We start from the raw sequence: 19,227 nt of genomic DNA on the forward strand, positions 1-19,227 counted from the left end.
AGATGCCCAATAAATGTTAGGTTTTCCTATTACTGAAAATTATAAATTCAGTTAGTGATTAAGGAGAAATCCTTAATTGTGAAATAGAAAGTAAATGTGAAAGGAGACAACTCAGGATGAAGAAAACGGGAGAATAAAATGATCAGGGTTTTGCTTGAAATGTTTTGCATCCCAGTAGATGTTGATCTCTACCAGTCTACTTCAAAGAGAACTAGGACAGATGGTTAAAAAAAAACCTTAAAGTCTTAAGCAGCAAGGTATTTTAGCTATTTCCCATACCACCACCTCTCCCATTCACATTCATATATACACATACATATATGTGTGTATATAATGTCTCAATATAGAATGCTGGGAGTTTTGTTAATTTACCTTCTACATCTTGAGTTCTGTGTGGAGAAATGATTTAAAAGGTAAATTCAAGCATTGTTGGAGAAAGCACTGTGTGTGAATTTTAGACTTTGGTAAGGATCTCTGTCCTTTGTTTTGCAAATGCTGAAAGCCCTTCCAGTTATTCAAAAGAGATGATTAATATCATTGTTTTCTGTCTAAGCTAGTAAGTAAGCTAGTAAGTAAGCTAGGTAGTTTAAATGCTCCCGCTGTCCCTCTCATGAGTCCCAAAGGAACATAGTCTGTAAAGGGAATGCGGACAGCAGTTGGGCATAACTGGAGTGTTGTTTGTTTGTTTGTTTATTTTTTGAGACAAAGTTTCGCTCTTGTCGCCCAGGCTGGAGTGCAATGGTGCGATCTTGGCTCGCTGCAACCTTCACCTCCGGGATTCAAGCGATTCTCCTGCCTCAGGCTCCTGAGGAACTGGGATTACAGGCATGCGCCCAGCTAATTTTGTACTTTTTTGGTAGAGACAGGGTTTCTCCATGTTGGCCAGGCTGGTCTCGAACTCCCGAGCTCAGGTGATCCACCCGCCTCGGCCTCCCAAAGTGCTGGGATTACAGGCATGAGCCACCGTGCCAGGCGAGTGTTGTTTGTTAATAGTAGCTTTCCGGAACTGTACATTAGGAGACTTTGGATACAAATAACATCCAAGAAGGACATGAGGGGGGATAGCCAACCACCACTAATTATTTTAGGTGGTTTACATGTATTACCTTGTAATCTTCGCAACTCTTTGGGAAGTAGGTGTTACATTCCTGTGCTACAGATGGGGAAATAGATACAGAACAGCTCATTTGTAAAGTGGTGGAGTTAGAATGGGAACCCATGCGGGTTGATTCCATAACCTGCAGCTGCACACTACCGCTCGACCTTCCTTTCCTAGTAGGATGGGGGAATTTGCTCACTGGTGTGTTTTGGAAAAAAAAAAAGAAAGAAAAAAGGATTCCTTAGTTAAGTTTTGGAAACTTGCATTCTGCAGTCTCTCTGTGGAGATTCACTACCTACAGTCAAATATGAAAGGTTCTGAGAAGACCTGCAATAAGGAAGCCTGTTTACCTTGGTTTATATATCCCATGTTTCTAGGTTTATTTGACACATTAAATGCATATTCAATCAGTGTGTAATAAATTCACACTGTTTTGAAATGTTTTCATGGGATTGGAAGTATGATTTTTACACTGTTTTCCAAATATCTTAATACAACCATCACCAAACTGGTTCCTTGTCTTTGTAGGTAGTGAGCGGGAAGCATATTTACTCTGTAACATTTCCTCAATATCTCTACTCATTTAAGCCAGCTGTGCTGCGAAGCACAGGTAGCTTGTCTACCTTTTCAGCCTGTTTGGTGGTGGTGTCTAAGTCCTTAAGTGTGAGGCCTCTAGGTGGCGGTGTTGTATTATTTAAACAAGCTTCTTGCTTTCTGGCTTCTGCATGTATGCTCTGTCCTGAAAGTATGTATTGCCCATATCACCCAAGTGCACACCTAACTTACAGATCCAAAGAATTCCTGAAGTATTTTCCCTGGGATAATATTCAGGACTGATTTGAGACATTTTATTGGAAGTGGAACAGTTGATGATTTTCACTTTTTAGTGAGGGGGTTGGGTAAAACGAAGGTCATTAACATTATTTGCTTTATGGATTATGAGTTACAAAAAGGCCTTAAGACAGCTCTAGCCACATTCCTATAGCAGAACTTCTTGCTTCCTCTTCTACAGATGGATATCTGTTGTAAATGTGTGTGCTCTTCAAGACTCCCATGGAAGGAAATGCCACATATTTGAATTAAAATATCTGTTTTCACCACTTTTCTTTGTGTCAAATGAGGTTTGTTGAAATTATTTCACACTTATGGTTGAGAGAGAAAATATGGCAAAGGAAAAGGCTGCAGAACCTTATCCTTCCATGGATACTTATTTTTTCTTTTCTTTTTTTTTTTTTTGAGACAGGGTCTTACTCTGTCATACAGGCTGCAGTGCAGTGGCACGATCATAGCCTCCTGCAGCCTCAACCTCCCAGGCTCAAGCGATCCTCCTGCCTCAGCCTCCTGAATAGCTGGCACTAGAGGCATGCACCACCATGCCTGACTAATTTTCTGTTTTAAATGTAGAGATGAGGGTCTCTCCTTGTTGCCCAGGCTGGTCTCAAACTCCTGGGATCAGGCAGTCCTCCCCTGCCTCAGCTTCCCAAAGTGCTGGGATTACAGGTGTGAGGCATTGCTCCCAGCTTGTTTTTCTTTCTTCTAGAGCCATGTAATCTCTTCACGAGCCCCAGCTGTGACTTTGCTAAGACAAATTTTAATGTAAAAAGAACTAGATACACCAGTGCATCTTCAGACCTGTTTAAAATATAATTGAGAAAATTGCAAAGGACAGTTACAATGAGGAACTGAATGGCAGGAAACTAGTTGTTCCTCCCCACACTTGAAAGTGCCAGTTACTACCAACGTGTTGCCCACAAAGTGCTGCAACTTCCACGTTAAGATTCTTACACTTTAGGCCGGGCGCGGTGGCTCAAGCCTGTAATCCCAGCACTTTGGGAGGCCGAGACGGGTGGATCACGAGGTCAGGAGATCGAGACCATCCTGGCGAACACCGTGAAACCCCGTCTCTACTAAAAAATACAAAAAACTAGCTGGGCGAGGTGGCGGGCGCCTGTAGTCCCAGCTACTCGGGAGGCTGAGGCAGGAGAATGGCGTAAACCTGGGAGGCGGAGCTTGCAGTGAGCTGAGATCCGGCCACTGCACTCCAGCCCGGGCTACAGAGCGAGACTCCGTCTCAAAAAAAAAAAAAAAAAAAGATTCTTACACTTTAAAACGCATCTTTTGAACTGATCAATAACTATATATATATAGCCCAGGATGGAGTGCAGTGATGTGATCTCAGCTCACTGCACCTCCACCTCCTGGATTCAAGCAGTTCTCCTGCCTCAGCCTTCCGAGTAGCTGGGATTACAGGTGTGCACCACCACGCCTGGCTAATGTTTTGTGCTTTTAGTAGAGATGGGGTTTCACCATGTTGGCCAGGCTGGTCCCGAACTCTTAACTTCAAGTGATTTGCCCACCTCGGCCTCCCAGAATGCCGTGAGCCACCATGCCCAGCCTGGAGTGATAAAATATGAGAAGTCATGTGGGAGACAATTAATTTGGTTTATTACAACATAACCTGCAGAACAGACAGAAACTTGAAATATAAAAATGGAATATTAATTTTCTACAATATTCTTTTCGCTTTTCTTTAAAAAAGAGGTGCTAGCACACACATTATAGTAAATTGTGAATATTCCTTCCTTTCTTTCCATGTCCTCTCTCTTATCTCCATGCAAATTGGCATGCAGACTTTGTGTCCCAGGTAATGCACCTGCAGACGGGGCCTATCTTTCTCTGAAAAGCAGTGCTGGCATGCTCTGTACTCAGGCTTTTTCCCAGAAAAGGTACTGCCTCTACAGCTTTGGAAGATGAACTGAGAAATACGCTTATAACTCTACCAAACATTTCTCGAATACCTGTCTTGACTTTGGAAAGGGAGCTGTTGGCCATTTCCATGCTTGGAGGATTCTTTTCTTCTGCTGCACTGTAGCTCTTCCTGGCTAGATGTCTAGCATGGAGGCTTCTTGGACTATTTCCTCACATGACCCCTGTGGCATTCTATTGATGGGAATGGGACAATTGAGAAAGGCAGGCTGTCTGGCAAAAAGAAACTCATTAGGGTCAGGGGCCACAGGATCTCCATGGAAATGTTTTCTGGACTACTAGGGTGTTGAGGCTGGATGAAGGGCAAGAGGACTGAGTTAGACATCGCTTTGGCATACTGAGTGGGAGCAGGGTGGGGTGGGAGGCAGAACTGGGCCTTAGGGAGGGCCTTGGTCAGTCAATGGAAGGAAGACAGCTGGAACAGAAGTTAGAATGATTCATGCAATGAGAAGGAAACCAGGTAGAGAGGGAGGAATGCTCAACACTGAAATGTCTCTTATTTGTTGAAATGAAGTTAAGGTCTCTAATTTGTTTTTATCCTTCAGGTTTCTGTGCCTGGAATCTGGAAAAGGAGACAGATTCTCCTAGATTTTGCCTGGGATGTTAGTGACCTTGAAAGGCCTTCCAGATGGAGATGTGGGCCACACAGTGGAGATCTGGACCTGCCTCTATAGGTCCTTGACTCTCCTCTTCCAAAGTATCAAGTCCTTCATTTATTCTTGATTTCTTTCAGATCCAAAATAATGGTCAAAAAAGTGCTGTTTAACTAGTATTATTTTCATGTTACCCCTTACCATATTTTATCTCAATTCTCACAGGAGCCTCAATGCTTATCTCTTAGATCCTTTTCTTCTTTTAAAAAATTTGGGCTAGCGTATACTAATAATTGTACTAGTTTAATTAAAATTATGATTAGCAGTAGCATGAGTATCTTAATATTTGAGAGCTTAGACCTTGCCAGCCATTGTGCTAAGAGCCTTACTTGTGCCTTCTCATCTAATCCATCCACTGTAATGAGGTTGGAGCTATTGTTGTGGTCCATTTTACAGATGAGAAAACTGAGGCACAGAGAACCTGCAGGAACATATTGCTAGTTTTATTGGCATAGTTTGGAATTGAAGTCCCATATGTCTGATGCTAGAGCAAAGATCTGCCTTCCTGATAGTAACAGAGCTTCTTAGAGGCTGCCAGGAAGTAAGGAAGAAGGAAGGAGGGAAAATGCTACATTGGGACTCTGAGCAGCTTATCCCAGAACTTTCTAAGAGTAGCTGTACACACCCGTTGTGGCAGAGGCAGAATAAGCTTTCTTCTCCTTGGGCATAGGGATATTTCCAGTCACCCTTGCAATTAGGGATGGCTATGTGAGTTCTACCAATGGAATGTGAGTGGAAGTGATGTATTCTATTTCTAGGCGTAGCCCATATAATCATCTCAGGTATGATCCTCCATGTTTTTTTCCCTTCTACTAGATCACTGCAGATGAGCACAGAAACACTTGAAAATGCAGAGCCTTGACATGGAAGGAACCTGGATTCCTGGATCACACAGTGGAAGGTTCACCTGCTGACCAGAAACACTTGCATTGGACTGATAAGCAGTGCATAGATGTCTCTGGTGTTAAGCCTTTGAGATTATGGGCTTTATTTATTACAACGGCTAGTGTTACCCTAAGTTACACACTAACATACTCTATGGGTCATGATTCTTGGCTAGGAGCTCAGGCAGGTACTGGATGAATGAACCAGAAAGATCCAGTTTTTGTGACCGGTTGTAAAATACTAGAAAGAAATAATGTTTCTTAGGCAAAAGAGATTTATAGTGATTACAGAATTTGAAGTCGGGTTTATTGGATACTCGTCAGAGTGAACTTCTCATGCGAGGAGATCACTGAACTATCTTAGGAGTCCGTGGGTGGGTTACAGAGGTTTTAAGAGCCCTTGAATTTGTGTGCAAAATTACATGTACCAACTGGACAGAGAGAACCTGGCCTTTTCAGTCTCCAAAAAGGTGAGGAACCAGTTGTGAATCCGAGCATAAGCCACTCAGGAGGCTTATTTAGAACAGAAATGCAAAATTGGACTTGGCTGCATGTTCTGGATTTCACATTTTTTTTTCCCTAGGATTTCCAATTCTGCCCCTTATATATGTAAAAACTATAAAAGGAGAGCTTTTCTTGAAACCGATACATTGGCATATGGTACAAGTGTCAATGAGCAAGTAAAATAGTCTGGGTGAGGGAAATCATGAATATAAAACGTAATTGTCTTGTGGTCAAGTAGAACATGAAGCCAATGGTTTTGGGAGGAAAAATAAGCCTATCTCATTAGTTTCCCCCTTCTAGCCTACCAGCTTCCTCTTCTCTGTGTGTCTGAGGGTCGCTGTCCTTCGAGTCCCCTGGCGGGTCCCTTCTGTAACGAGCATTCCCCGACTCGGCATCTCCCTTCTTAATGGCATTCCTCAGTGGAGGGGACGGAAAGTTTCCTCAGCCCTCTGAGGGTTCCTGGCCAGGTCTAGTGAAACTGACAAAGACAGGTTAACAGGATCAGCACTATACAGCAAGACAAGAAAGAAAAAAAGACAGGTTAACAGGAGAAAAGCCTAATAGATTTATTTAAAGTTTTACATGACATGGGCTGGGCGTGGTGGCTCATGTCTGTAATCCCAACACTTTGGGAGGCCGAAGAGGGTGGTTCACCTGAGGTCAGGAGTTCGAGACCAGCCTGACCAACATGGTGAAACCCCATCTCTACGAAAAATACAAAAAATTAGCCAGGCTTGATGGTGGGCGCCTGTAATTGCAGCTACTAGGGAGGCTGAGGCAGGAGAATCGCTTGAACCCAGGAGGCGGAGGTTGCAGTGAGCCGAGATTGCACCGTTGCACACAAGTCTAGGTGACAAGAGTGAAACTTTGTCTCAAAAAAATAAAAAATAAAAATAATGTTTTACATGACATGGGAGCCTTTAGAAACGAAAACCAGAGACCCAGGGAAAACTGTCCATTTTTATGCTTCAAGTAGATGAAGAATGGACAGCCGTGTAGAAATGGGATTGGACATGGAGGGTAAGACCTCATGGTAACAGACTGAAGGGGGAGACCCTGCAAGTTCTGCCCAGATTCTTCTTGACCTTTCTATGCAGCACTCCTTCCTCCAGAGTATAGGGCAGGACATCTTCTGGAATGAGGTCTTAAGACCTACTATGAGACAAGGTAGGTCAGAGAATTTCCTTCTGGTTAGCTCTTAGAAAGGGGGAAAAGGTTAGAGTAATATTACAGGTTTTGTGACTGGCTTTGGGAGAGTGGGGTTCTAGTTGCTGTGACCTAACTCGGGGAAGAGGAATTCCAGTTTTTTGTTTCTTGGCTCTTTTTTTTTTTTTTTTTTTTTTTTTTTTTTTTTTTTTTTTTAGACAGAGCCTTGCTCTGTCACCCAGGCTGGAGTGCAGCAGCGTGATCTCGGTTCATTGCAACCTCTGCCTCCCATGCTCAAGGGAGCCTCCCACCTCAGCCTCCTGAGTAGCTGGAACACAGGCAGCGCCACTATGCCCAGCTAATTTTGTTTTGTGTTTTTAGTAGAGACAGGGTTTTGCCTTGTTGCCCAGGCTGGTCTCAGAACTCCTGGGATCAGAATGCTAGGATTACAGACATGAGCTACCATGCCCAGCCAGAATTTCAGTTTTATGGCCTGCCTTTAGGTAAAAATGGGAGCAGGAGAAAGAAGAGCAGGAGAAGATCAGAAAGAGAATTCTGAGCCTCTTTCCTTCAGTTCAAAGTATTCAGCATGTCCAGGCACCATACTTCAGGGTATCGTGCTCTGAGCCCCAACATTTTGAAGATTCCTGGCCCACATTTTGGCCCATTCATTTCTTTTTCAATTATTCTGTATATTTAATGAAATTCTGCCAGTCAGTCACTAGGCTGAAGGGCAGGGTCTGTGTATTTGCTGGACCTCTTTTTATCCACTAGGGGTGCCCAGCACAGGGCTGAATTCATACTATACACTCAATACAGGCTTCGCTGTGCTGGGGAAGAATGGGGAAAATGTAAACAACATGACTGGGAGACACAGCTTGTGATCCATTTAAGGCTGCTCAGGGGCAGTGGTTGCCGGGCTTGCTGTGGATGACAGTGAGGCTAGGGTCCAAGCCAGATGCTTATTCATTCATTCAACAAATACTTATTGAGTGCTTGCTGGATGCAAGGCTGTGTTCTAGGTTCCCGGGATCTATCAGTGAACAAGAGAGCAAAGTCCTTGCCATTATAGTGCTGACTGAATTTCCACCTGACAGAAGTTAGGATGCAGATGAGGGAGAACGGAGGCTCAGAGAAGTGAAGTGGCTTGCCCTAAATCACGCAGCTGGTAAGCTGATGAGTGCTGACCTTCTGACTCCAAGCCCTACACGTATCAACACATCAAGAGGATAAGGAGGATAAACATTAGAGGCAATTTAACAACAAATTCTGGTGTGTGTATGACTTTACACACCTAGAATGAACAGATTTTTTCTGTCGAAATGTACTATTAAATGAAACAAGAGAAACTAGGAAACATGCTTATTATATATAACAGAGAAATTTATTTATTCGTTTATTTATTTTCGAGATGGAGTTTCCCTCTCGTTGCCCAGGTTGGGGTGGAATGGTGTGATCTCAGCTCAGTGCAACCTCCACCTCCCAGGTTCAAGTGATTCTTCTTCCTCAGCCTCCCAAGTACCTGGGATTACAGGCACCCGCCACCACACTTTGCTAATTTTTTGTATTTTTAGTAGAGACTGGGTTTCACCACGTTGGCCAGGCTGGTCTCAAACTCCTGACCTCAGGTGATCCACCCACCTTGGCCTCCCAAAGTGACGGGATTACAGGCGTAAGCCCCTGCGCCCAGTCTGAAAGTTAATTTTTTTTTTTTTTTTTTTTTTTTGAGACGGAGTCTCGCTCTGTCCCCCAGGCTGGAGTGCAGTGGCCGGATCTCAGCTCACTGCAAGCTCCGCCTCCCGGGTTCACACCATTCTCCTGCCTCAGCCTCCCGAATAGCTGGGACTACAGGCACCCGCCACCGCTCCCGGCTAATTTTTGTATTTTTTTAGTAGAGACGGGGTTTCACGTGTTAGCCACGATGGTCTCGATCTCCTGACCTCGTGATCCACCCGTCTCGGCCTCCCAAAGTGCTGGGATTATAGGCTTGAGCCACCGCGCCCGGCTGAAAGTTAATATTTTTTATACAATTTTACAAACCAGTAAAAAATACATTCTAAAACGAAATGAGGGAAAGATATTAGTGTGTGACATGAACAAAGTAGAAGAGGCCAAAACCATGAAAACCGATAAAACCTCACTAATAATAGAAGAAATGAACATTAAAATAATAAGCTTCCCTTTCTCTTTATCAAATGGGCATTTGTTTCAAAGGATGATATTCGATGTTGATGAGAATACAAGAACAGGATCTTTCATACATGCTTTAACAATCAATTTTAGGACATTCTTAAATAGATTGATTCTTGTACGTCTTTAAAATAATATAGATTTGAAACATCTCATTACTTTTTAAAAACCATATTAACAGTGTTTTCCAATTTTTCTACAGTGAATGAATATGTATCCTTTTTATAATTAACAATATACATATTTGCATTTTTAAAAATCCTATAAAAATTGAAGGGGATAGGAGGAGGAGATGTTTATTGGTTTTAATATGTCGTAGAAAACGGTCTTGTACTGAGAGCAAGGACCCAAGTTTATTGACTGTAGTCTGTAAAATATCCAAGTGCCCTTTTGTGCACTCTCATCTGGCCTGGCTGTAGCTCTCCGTCAGAACCTGATCAGCTCTTCCAATCCTCTGAGCGTGGTCTGTGCAGTTTCTGGTGTTGTTTTATTACATGTCTATAGTGGTTCTTAACCATAGTTGCACATTAGAACCACTTGGGGTAAGTAAAAAAAAAAATAGTGATACCAGACCCATCCCAAACTACAGTCACGTGTTGCTTAATGACGGGGATACATTCTGAGAAATGTGTCGTTAGGCAATTTCAGCATGGTGTGAACATCACAGGGTATGCTTGCACAAACTGAAATGGTAAAGCTTCCTACATACCTAGGCTATAGGGGGTAGCCTATTGCTCCTAGGTTACAAACCTGTACAGCATGTTACTTACTGAATACCGTGGGCAATTACAACACCATGGTTAAATATTTGAGTATCTAAACATAGAAAAGGTACAGTAAAAATAAAATCATATGGTACCACTGTAGTATGTGTGGTCCATGGTTGAGCAAATTGTCATTATGAGGTGCATGATTATAAGTAAATAAGGCTGTTCCCATGTGGCTTAATGTCAGTTAGGGTTGAGAACCACCAGCTTCCAGGCTGGATCAAACTACCTCTGCTATTCTGTGTGCCTATGCCTGGGTCATGTGACATATTTTGCAGGCTTGTTGAATTGACTTAAATAGGTTTGGTTTCTCAGCTCCTCAAGCACGAAGAATTGTTTTTGCTGCTGCCTTTTTTTGTGCGTGTGCTAACCCACAGTGTCAAAGAGAGACACACAAGAGGTGAAGAGGTGGCAGATGTATATCTGTTTGTCAGTACATTGTTCTTCTTTCTTCTAAATTCCTGGGTTGTGACAGCTCAAAGTATCTGTGGTTAGTACAAATTTAAATTTAGTTATTGTTAAAATTTCAAAGCCAAATGAATTTTGATTCATTGGTTAAACAGAGAAATATGTTGCATTACACTATTTGACAGAAGCAGTAATTAGTCACCACAGGTTATAGTATTTAACCATCCCTGGCACTCTGTAGATAACCCAGCACATGGAGGAGGAATGAATGAATGAATGAATGAGTGAATGACAAAATGGAAATCAGGACAGTACAGTGTCTCTCACTTTATACTTGCCTCTTATAGGGGTCTCTAGCTACTTCAACTACTTCCCATTCTACTTTGCACCACTAAGATTTTATTTGGGACTTAGATTGAGTATCACTGTTTTGATGATGCTGTATTCAAAACAACTTCCAAGTATGATACAATCTTCCAAGTAAACCAATTTATGGGCTGGGACAATGTTCAACCAATGTCACTGTAGAAATTAGGCACCTGTGGATGGTCTGTCATTTCCTCGCAGTGGCTTAATGCCGGCATTTACTCTCATATAAACTCCCCTCTTCCTTTCTCCTCTGACTGCAGACCCTAAAACACAGGTATGAGCCTAACCACACTTCTCCTGTTGCATCTGCTCTGGAGGCAGGCATGGTTCTGTGAAAGCAAATGTCACTGCAGCAGCCATAATTTAAGACGTCCTTTTAAAAAATTCCAATTTCATCATTTCACAGAAGAATAGATCAATATTTCTACAGTTAAGAGTTTAGTTAAAAACCCTGCTGTGCAATGAAATAATGCATCTGCTATTGGCGTAGAGCGACTGGGATGTTAATTCCCTGGTTTTGTGTCAGTTAAGGGCAAATTAGCCTTCCAGCACCAGTCATGACTCATTATGTCATTATGTAGAAGGCACTTACTGTACCTCCACTACTATGCAATTTAGATCCAATAAAAATTGTGACAGCGTTTTTATCCACTTCATTAAGCTACTAATTTCTTGTAAAAAATGTACATTAATCTTTTTATAGCTTCATGCAGAGTGGCATATTTTTAGACTCTAACATTGATTAGGTCCTGGTTAAGAATAATTTTCACAGTACTTTTAAGAAATGTAAATAAAGTTACAATAATTTAATTTTTCAACATAGTTATGACAGTATTGATCTTAAAATGAACATGTTGGCTGAATTAAATGTGTAGCCCAAATGAAATACAGACTGAATATTTAAGCATGCAACAAATTATAAAGCATGGCTTAACAATACCCTGCAAACAGAATGAAGAGAGGGAGCATGAACCTTCATGGAAAATATTAATTGCTCATATTTTAAAACAGGTAAATGGGGATTTTTTTTGACATCTGACTTTCCCTACCCAAATGTTTAAAAAATACAGCAAAAAAGTCTTCCCCTTTTGATTTTTCATTGCTCGTGAAGTATTAATGACTCTTCCGCCTGAATGAGTTAGAAAAAAGTAGAAAAGAAGAGTTTCCTCTGCCCGCTAATTGTGACATTAGTGGGTTGGAGTCAGAGAAGACAGTGCCCAGGGTTTTCAGAGGGCACTGTGGGCGGCTGAGGGCAGAGTGTTGGCACCTGTGTACTCAGTGACAGAAGCTGCCCCCTACACTCTAACCCTTCATCAACCCAGAGCTTTTGGAACAGGGCTGAGGAAGCCGTGAGTCACGTCCTCATTGGCCGTAAAGGTGAGCTCTAAATGCTGGCTGTCATTTCATGCAATTACTCAGGCTTCCCATTAGATCCTGACCTGCTTCGCTGGACCTTGTTTCCTTGCTCTGGACTCTTTGAGCTGTGCTCTGACTTTGCTCCCCTCTGGCAGTGGTGTCTTTTGCTTTCCCAGGTGAACGAACCCTAGCTCTGTCCTGGCCTCCAAACCTACCCCGTTCTAGTCACTTCACAAGTATCTACCACATCAGCCCCAAGAGGCATGCAGGGAGCTGGAGGCCATGACGAATGATTAGGCTTTATCATAGGAGACACACAGAGTGTAAACCATGTTGGAGTCGAAGACTTAGATTCTTCCAGACAATATCTGTGTCCCCTTTCCAAGCCTGTCTCTGTCTCCTGTTAGAAGGCTTTGTGCTGGATGATTGAAAAAAGTTCTAGGATATGAAGACCCCCTTCTCACTGCAGGAATTTCTCCCTGGAACAACCCTACAGGCTGTGCGTGGATCCTCATTTCCCTGTATTTTTTGAATTTGTTGAGCCCTGTATCTTTCCAGAAGGGATTAAAGTGGAGGTAGAGAAGAGTTTCCTGCCTTATAGCATCTTCACTTCCACAGAGACAGTGCAAGTCAGATCTGTTCTAAGTGCTGCGAGCAGCCAGCTGTGTCTCAGTACAAATGATTCTGTAGCTGATGTTAAGAGTAATTGTGATCTCATTATCAATGTCCAGGTCCCTGGCTCTGGAAGTGTGGTTGTCCACCAGCAGGATTGTATGGGACCAAAGGCCGATTCTTAGCCCATAGCCCAAGCAGCATGTCTCCAGTCCCTGGGTGCTCCCTAAAGAGCCGAGAGCAGCTGGAAACATCTGCTCTGTAGTTGTCCCAGAGCGTGGGCTCAAATAGAGCCTGCTTCCCTGGCATTTCCCAAAAGCCATTCCTCTTTGCACTTGCTGCTGCCGCTTCCCAGATGTTAACTGCTGTGCCATCCTGTTCCTGATAGTAAAGCTCATTTTGATTGCCGTTTCCATTTGTACAGTTTCATTTACTCATTAGGAAAAGCAGTCTCAGCCTTTACCTCTGAGAGTGTCACCACCACTCTGTGAGGCAGGCAGATGACCCAGAGAGGCAAAGTGACCAACCCAAGGTCACACAACTGCTCTGCAGCGAGCAGTAGAGCCAGAAGTTAAATCCCATGTTCAGTATATCAGAGATTCCAAAATGCCTTTGGTCATGGAACAGAATCGTGGTTAAGAGCTTGGGCACTGGAGTTAAGGTAGATTTGGACTCAAACTCCAGCTCTTCCACTTACTGAATTCCTTAGCTCGAGTACATTACCCAATTTCTCTGACCCTCTGCTTCATCTTGTCATCTTTACCAGTGGGGAAAAATGCTTTTTAACCTCGCATGGTGATGCTGAGGATTTTTCTTTTTCTTTTTTTTTGAAGCACAGTCTCGCTCTGTCACCCAGGCTGCAGTTGGCTCACTGAAACCTCCGCCTCCTGGGTTCAAGCTATTCTCCTGGCTCAGCCTCCCAAGTAGCGGGGATTACAGGTGCCCGCCACCATGCCTGGCTCGTTTTTGTATTTTTAGTAGAGACAAGGTTTCACCATGTTGGCCAGGCTGATCTCCAACTCCAGACCTCAAGTGATCCATCCACCTAGGCCTCCCAAAGTGCTGGGATTACAGGTAAGAAACCACTGCACCTGGCCGGTGGTGAGGATTAAATGATATAAAATGTGAGTCACTCAGCTTCCTACTTGGTACATATCAAACCCAATAAATGGTGGCTATTATTATTTTTATAATTGTTACTATGAATTCATTTGACCCTCACCGTAACCCCATAAACAGGTATTCACTTATTCACCTGTGGACACTTATAATCATAATAGCTAAAACTGACAGAAGGGAAGGATGAGGCTTGGCATGGTTTGTTAGGATCTCCCCGAAACCTGCTCCTGTATTTCTTCCTGCCTTTGCCCAGCACCACTTTGTCAAGCTCCAGACCCATGAGGCTCCTGCCTTTTTCTTTTTTTGCACATGCCCAGGCTCAGCGATGCTGGGCCTCATGCCTGGGTGACCTCCGGTTCTCAGGCCACATGCCTGACACCGATGCAGTGGCCTGAAAGCAGGATCCAGCCCAGAGGAGGAGTTGAGCTGTGCCCCAAGCACCCAGCCTCTCTCTCTCCAGGAAGAACTAGTGTTCTGGGGTCACATAATTACTCCCCACAGAAAGCTCTTTCAACTTAAGTATAGGGTTCTGCATGTGATGCTGTCTGCAAGGCAACCCCGGGGACGGGCGGGAGGTTAAGTTCTGTTTCTCTTCAAAACAATGATTCCTCCGAGGTTTATACAAATAATCAGTTTCCTATTATGACATTGTGAAGGAGCAGTTGGTTGCATCTTTGTAATTAGGACTTGAAGAGAAGTCAATGACAGTGAATAAATTAGACTTAGATGCTTTTCACCCGCCCTGTCCTTCTTTTCCCTTATACCTTAGCATTCTCTCAGGGTGGGTCTGCTGCTCTGGATTCTCAGGCAGGCCTGGCCCCCTCATGCCATTAGGTGAAGAAGGAGGAGGCTGTGGGCTGCCCCCTCCCCACCAGGCTGGGAAGCCCCAGAGCTTTGGTTTGCAGGCTCCTTTGCCAGATGGTATTTGATACGAATATTGATGTTAATGGCGTTTGGATAATGACATTGTCTGTGGCAGGGGCTTTATTACTGTTATGAACGGCACCGTCCTGGGGGGAACCATTCTGTTTAGTTACCTTTGTGTGTGTGTTGCAAATGTTTAACAGATAATTACCAAGAGACAGTGTTCTAGGGGATTTGGGTTATTCCTGGATTCCCAGGCAGGTCCTGAAATCAGTCTATGCCACAGAGTGGTGATGCATGCCTTGCTGGAGTCAGTGGAACTGCCTGAGATGATTCCCTTCCCTTCCTGCAGAGCTTGGTCACCCCAAACTTTCCTGCCTGTCCTTCCACAAGACATTCCCGTTCTCGGAGGGTCTGCTTTGTTGCAACCTCTCCATAACCAGATACATCAAAACCTACCTTTTACACTTCCTGGGGGAGTTTGAGCTTCTTCCTGTGAAAAATGAATAATAAAATCCTCCGCTTTCATCCTAATGGGGTTAGTAGGAGGTGTTTAGCTTTTTATAGCTACCTAGATGATCGAAAGAGGCAGATGAAGCCATCACAAAATTAAGGAAGAGGTCATCATTAGAAGACCAGAGACCAGAGTCTTTTAAAAGCATTTCTGGTCTTAATTCAAAGTGCCTCTCTGGAGAGCTTTAGCAAGCTGAGCCCTTGGGTTTTCTCTGTTGGAACCAAAGCTTTGGTAAGGTGAGGACTGTAGCAGGCTTCTCTGCAAGGCCTGTGGAAGGACCAGTCTCTTCAGAGCAAATATGACATTTTCAAGATGGATTATCTGGTAGATAGTTAGGCCTGTTTCCCTACGTCAGGCAAAAGCCTTCTGCCCTTGTGAGAAATGAATAAATGAATGAATGGGACCTCAGGTGTTTTCGTAGCCCTGCAAAATGGCTTCAGAGGTTGGGCTGGCAGTTGCTATGGACCAAATGCTCCTGGGATCTCCATGATCAGGGAAAGTGAGAAATCAGGAGGCCGAGCTGAACTCCTGGAAACAGCATACAAATGGATTGTTGTGTGTGCTCCTGGCTTGGACAGTGCAGCTCTAAATCTGAATACAAAACAGAGAAGATGCTCTTTTGCTCCTTTCAGACTAATGATTTTGTCCTTTTTCCCTCTCCTCCTCATTTTATTTCTTCATCTATAACATCTGCAAGAGGGCAGCCAGACTAATAAAACTGCGCTAAGCTCCTCTAATGCCAGCCATTGATCCAAGGGTGGGACCCGATTAATCAATGGGATTTTAGTGGTGTTCACATCCCCGAGGGACATCAGGCCCAAAGACATTTCTTGTCTCTGCAGAGGGGAGGAATCTGAGAACTGATGGAGTGATTCTCTAGCTGTAGATTCTGGGAGGTGGTGAAAGGCAGGGTGCCAGTCCCCAGGAACAGTCTGTGGCAGTGTCAGAGGGCTACCTTGGGTGTTTGATGACTTGACTTTGGGGATGTTCACTTGTTCTGGCAGTGACATCACTGCAAGATGTGTGGGATCTGAGGCACCTGTCACATGACTACAGACCTGAAAAGTCATCTCCTGTAACCCCTGCCATTGTGCAGTAGAGGAAACTGAGGCCTAGAGAGGGAAGGTCATACAATGAATTAGTAATACTGTAGAACTAGAGCGCAAGTCTCCTGGGCTCAGCTCTTTGCCTTCCCGGTGTCTATAAGGCTAAGTCAGGATCAGAACCTGTTGCAACAGGTTATGTTGCAAGAACCTATCAAATGGTTGATACAAGCAGTGACAGGGAATTCAGGCAGGATACAGACACCCAAACTGAAGAATTCAGTTTGAGACAATTATAATGCGTTTAAAAAATAGGTTGGATGTTCTTTTCCTTCCTTTTTCTTTTTATTAACATTTTAAAAATTTGGGCTATTACATATATAAAAATGCATAAAACATAGATACAATCTGACAAATAATTTATAAGCAAATACCTTTGTAACCACCACCCAGGTAAAAAATGGAGTATTGCCAGCCCCACAGAAGCCCACTATATGAGCTAAGTGTCCTTTATCTCAACCCTCTCCCTCCTAGAAGTACTCACGATCTTAATTTTTGTGATGATCATTTCCTTGCCTTTCTTCATAATTTTACACCCAAATAGCATATTGCTGCCTGCTTTAAACTTTATGTAAATAGAGTCATACTGTGTGTGCTCTTTTGTGTCTTATTTCTTTGATCCAACATTGTGCGACTCCAACACTGAATTATTTTAAAAGAAATCTACTAGAACACTGCCCTATGAACTAAAATGTGATCCTTAACGTAGCTCAGCCTAGGGTATGGGTATTACAACAAGGGTGCCCCAAAGAGGTTGTTTTTGGACTTTGTTTCTGGTTGCTCTGACCAAATATCACTTTTTTTTTTTTTTTTTTAAGCTTCAGGGACCTGATTGTTTTTCATGAATTCCCTCAAAATATACACTAATTTAAGGGACACATAATTGTGTGTGTGGAGGTGGTGGGAGGTCCAAGGGGCAAAGGGTGGCAATCCCAGAATTCCTTACTTTGAAAAGGAGGCACCTGACTCAGGCTGTGAGCCCACCGGGAGCAGGAGTTGTTTTATCTGTCTTAAATCCCCAAGGCCCAGGATGGAGTCAGTCTATAGGCGGAGATCAATAAACATTTGTCCAGTGAACACAAGAATAAAGGTCACTCAGCCTAGGCCTCTGCAGGACGCCTGAATTTCCTCCACAGTACAGTCTACGACTGTTGCCTTGGTGGTCTGATGGAGGCCCACCAAATGCAAAAAATCAGCTTGCTGGCGGAGGTAGGAATCTTGATCATCCTTGATACATTTGTGTCTTACATTCAAAAGGACCTTAGGAAGGTCAGTATTAACCAGACGTGCTATTTCTCTAGAAACTATATAAAGGGAGTGTGGGAAAGAGAAGCTTTTATTAAAAACAAACAAAGCCTGCAATGTGCTTTTGCAGGGAGTTGCGCCAGAGCTGGGTGGGGCCACTCCAGGTCTCCTGGCCCTGAGGTGGAGGCCCTGTGGCCACGGAAGCTTCTCTAGGTAGCTCTGAGTCCGCTTCTGGGGTCTCTTGCGCACCTCCTGCCAACTCAGGAGAAGCAGCTGAAAACGGAGCCATCTCTGCTGCTCTGGTTAGCTGGGCAGGCTGCATAGTTTGAAGGAAAGTCCTTGTTTTCCACCTCCTCTTGCCTATGATCAGTGACCCCGCCACCCCCTTCCCCAGCCAGGTCAGGCACCAGACCCTACCATTGCAGTCGCAGATGCAAATGCATATTGCTTGAATTATTTTTGTTTTTATTTTTATTTTTTTTAAAGCTTACCCTTTAGTGAAATACCTTAAATATGTAGGGTAGTCAAGACTCACAAGAGAAGGTTAAAACTCGATCCCTTCAGTGCCCCTTCAGGCTCTCAGAACTTTGATGGAATCCATCCCGGAAGTTAAAAAACTGTATTTACCTTCCCCAGCCCCACCCCTACCCCAGGCACTGTAACTTAGAAGCACTCGTTTATTTGTAGGATGGCTCATCAAGTCAATCTTCCCTTCCAGATGTGATTCCCACGACTGTTTTTTGACTACCAATGGTCAGCTAAGGGTTTAGTAGGTATTTGGCGACGGGGAAGCATTGGTTGAAGGCATGATGGGTGAATGCTGAGGAGGCTCACTCGGCTGTGGATGGAAGGAAAAAGACCTCCTCTACCACCACCCAGGTCTCAGTGAAGGACGGGTTGGGAGCGCTCCACCAAGAACCACTGCCTGTCCCCCAGCCGGGACCGCGGCCAGGGAGGAGGCCCCGGGGAGCCCTGGAAGCCGCCGCGGGGAGGCCTGCCTTCCTGGAAAGCCACGCTCGGAGCTGTCTTCAAAAGCGGCGACGCAGCCCCCGGCGTTTGAGCACGAATAAATCATTAGCATTTTATTTACAATTCTGGGTTTACAATTCCTAGAAAAGGATCCTGCTGTTCAGTGCGGATTCCTGCTTTGCGGGATTTCCCCAGCACCTCCTTCCACCTCCCGTCTAGGGGACTGGGTTCCTCAAGACTTCCCTGGACGGGAGTGCGGTGCGGAGTGCATGGGGCTGGTGGTCTCGGGAACGAGGAGGCGTCGTCTCTCGGTCCCGCGTCTCCCGATGACCCCGAGCAGAGGAGTTGTATCCTCTCCGTTTTACCGAGAAAGGACGGTTGATCCAGAGGGCTGGGCGTGCCCGGGGTCACACAGCTCACGTTGAAGCTTGCGCCCAAGTCCCAGTCCTGGGAACCCCGCCGCGCAGCCGCGGACTCGGGAGCCCCCGGCGCTCCGCCCGGCTCCGGTCCCCGACGGCGCCCGCGTGGCCGCTAGATGGCAGCCTTGGTCTCCGAGGCGGGCGGGCAGCCGCGCTGCCAGGGTCTGGAGGGGCCCGCGCGCGGCTCCGCTGGAGGCGCTGTCGCTGGCACCCTAGCCCAGGTTTCCGGGGCCGGAGTGA

The sequence above is a fragment of the Macaca mulatta genome, chromosome 1 (assembly GCF_049350105.2).
Source record: "Macaca mulatta isolate MMU2019108-1 chromosome 1, T2T-MMU8v2.0, whole genome shotgun sequence".
In the NCBI taxonomy this organism is placed as follows: Eukaryota; Metazoa; Chordata; class Mammalia; order Primates; family Cercopithecidae; genus Macaca; species Macaca mulatta.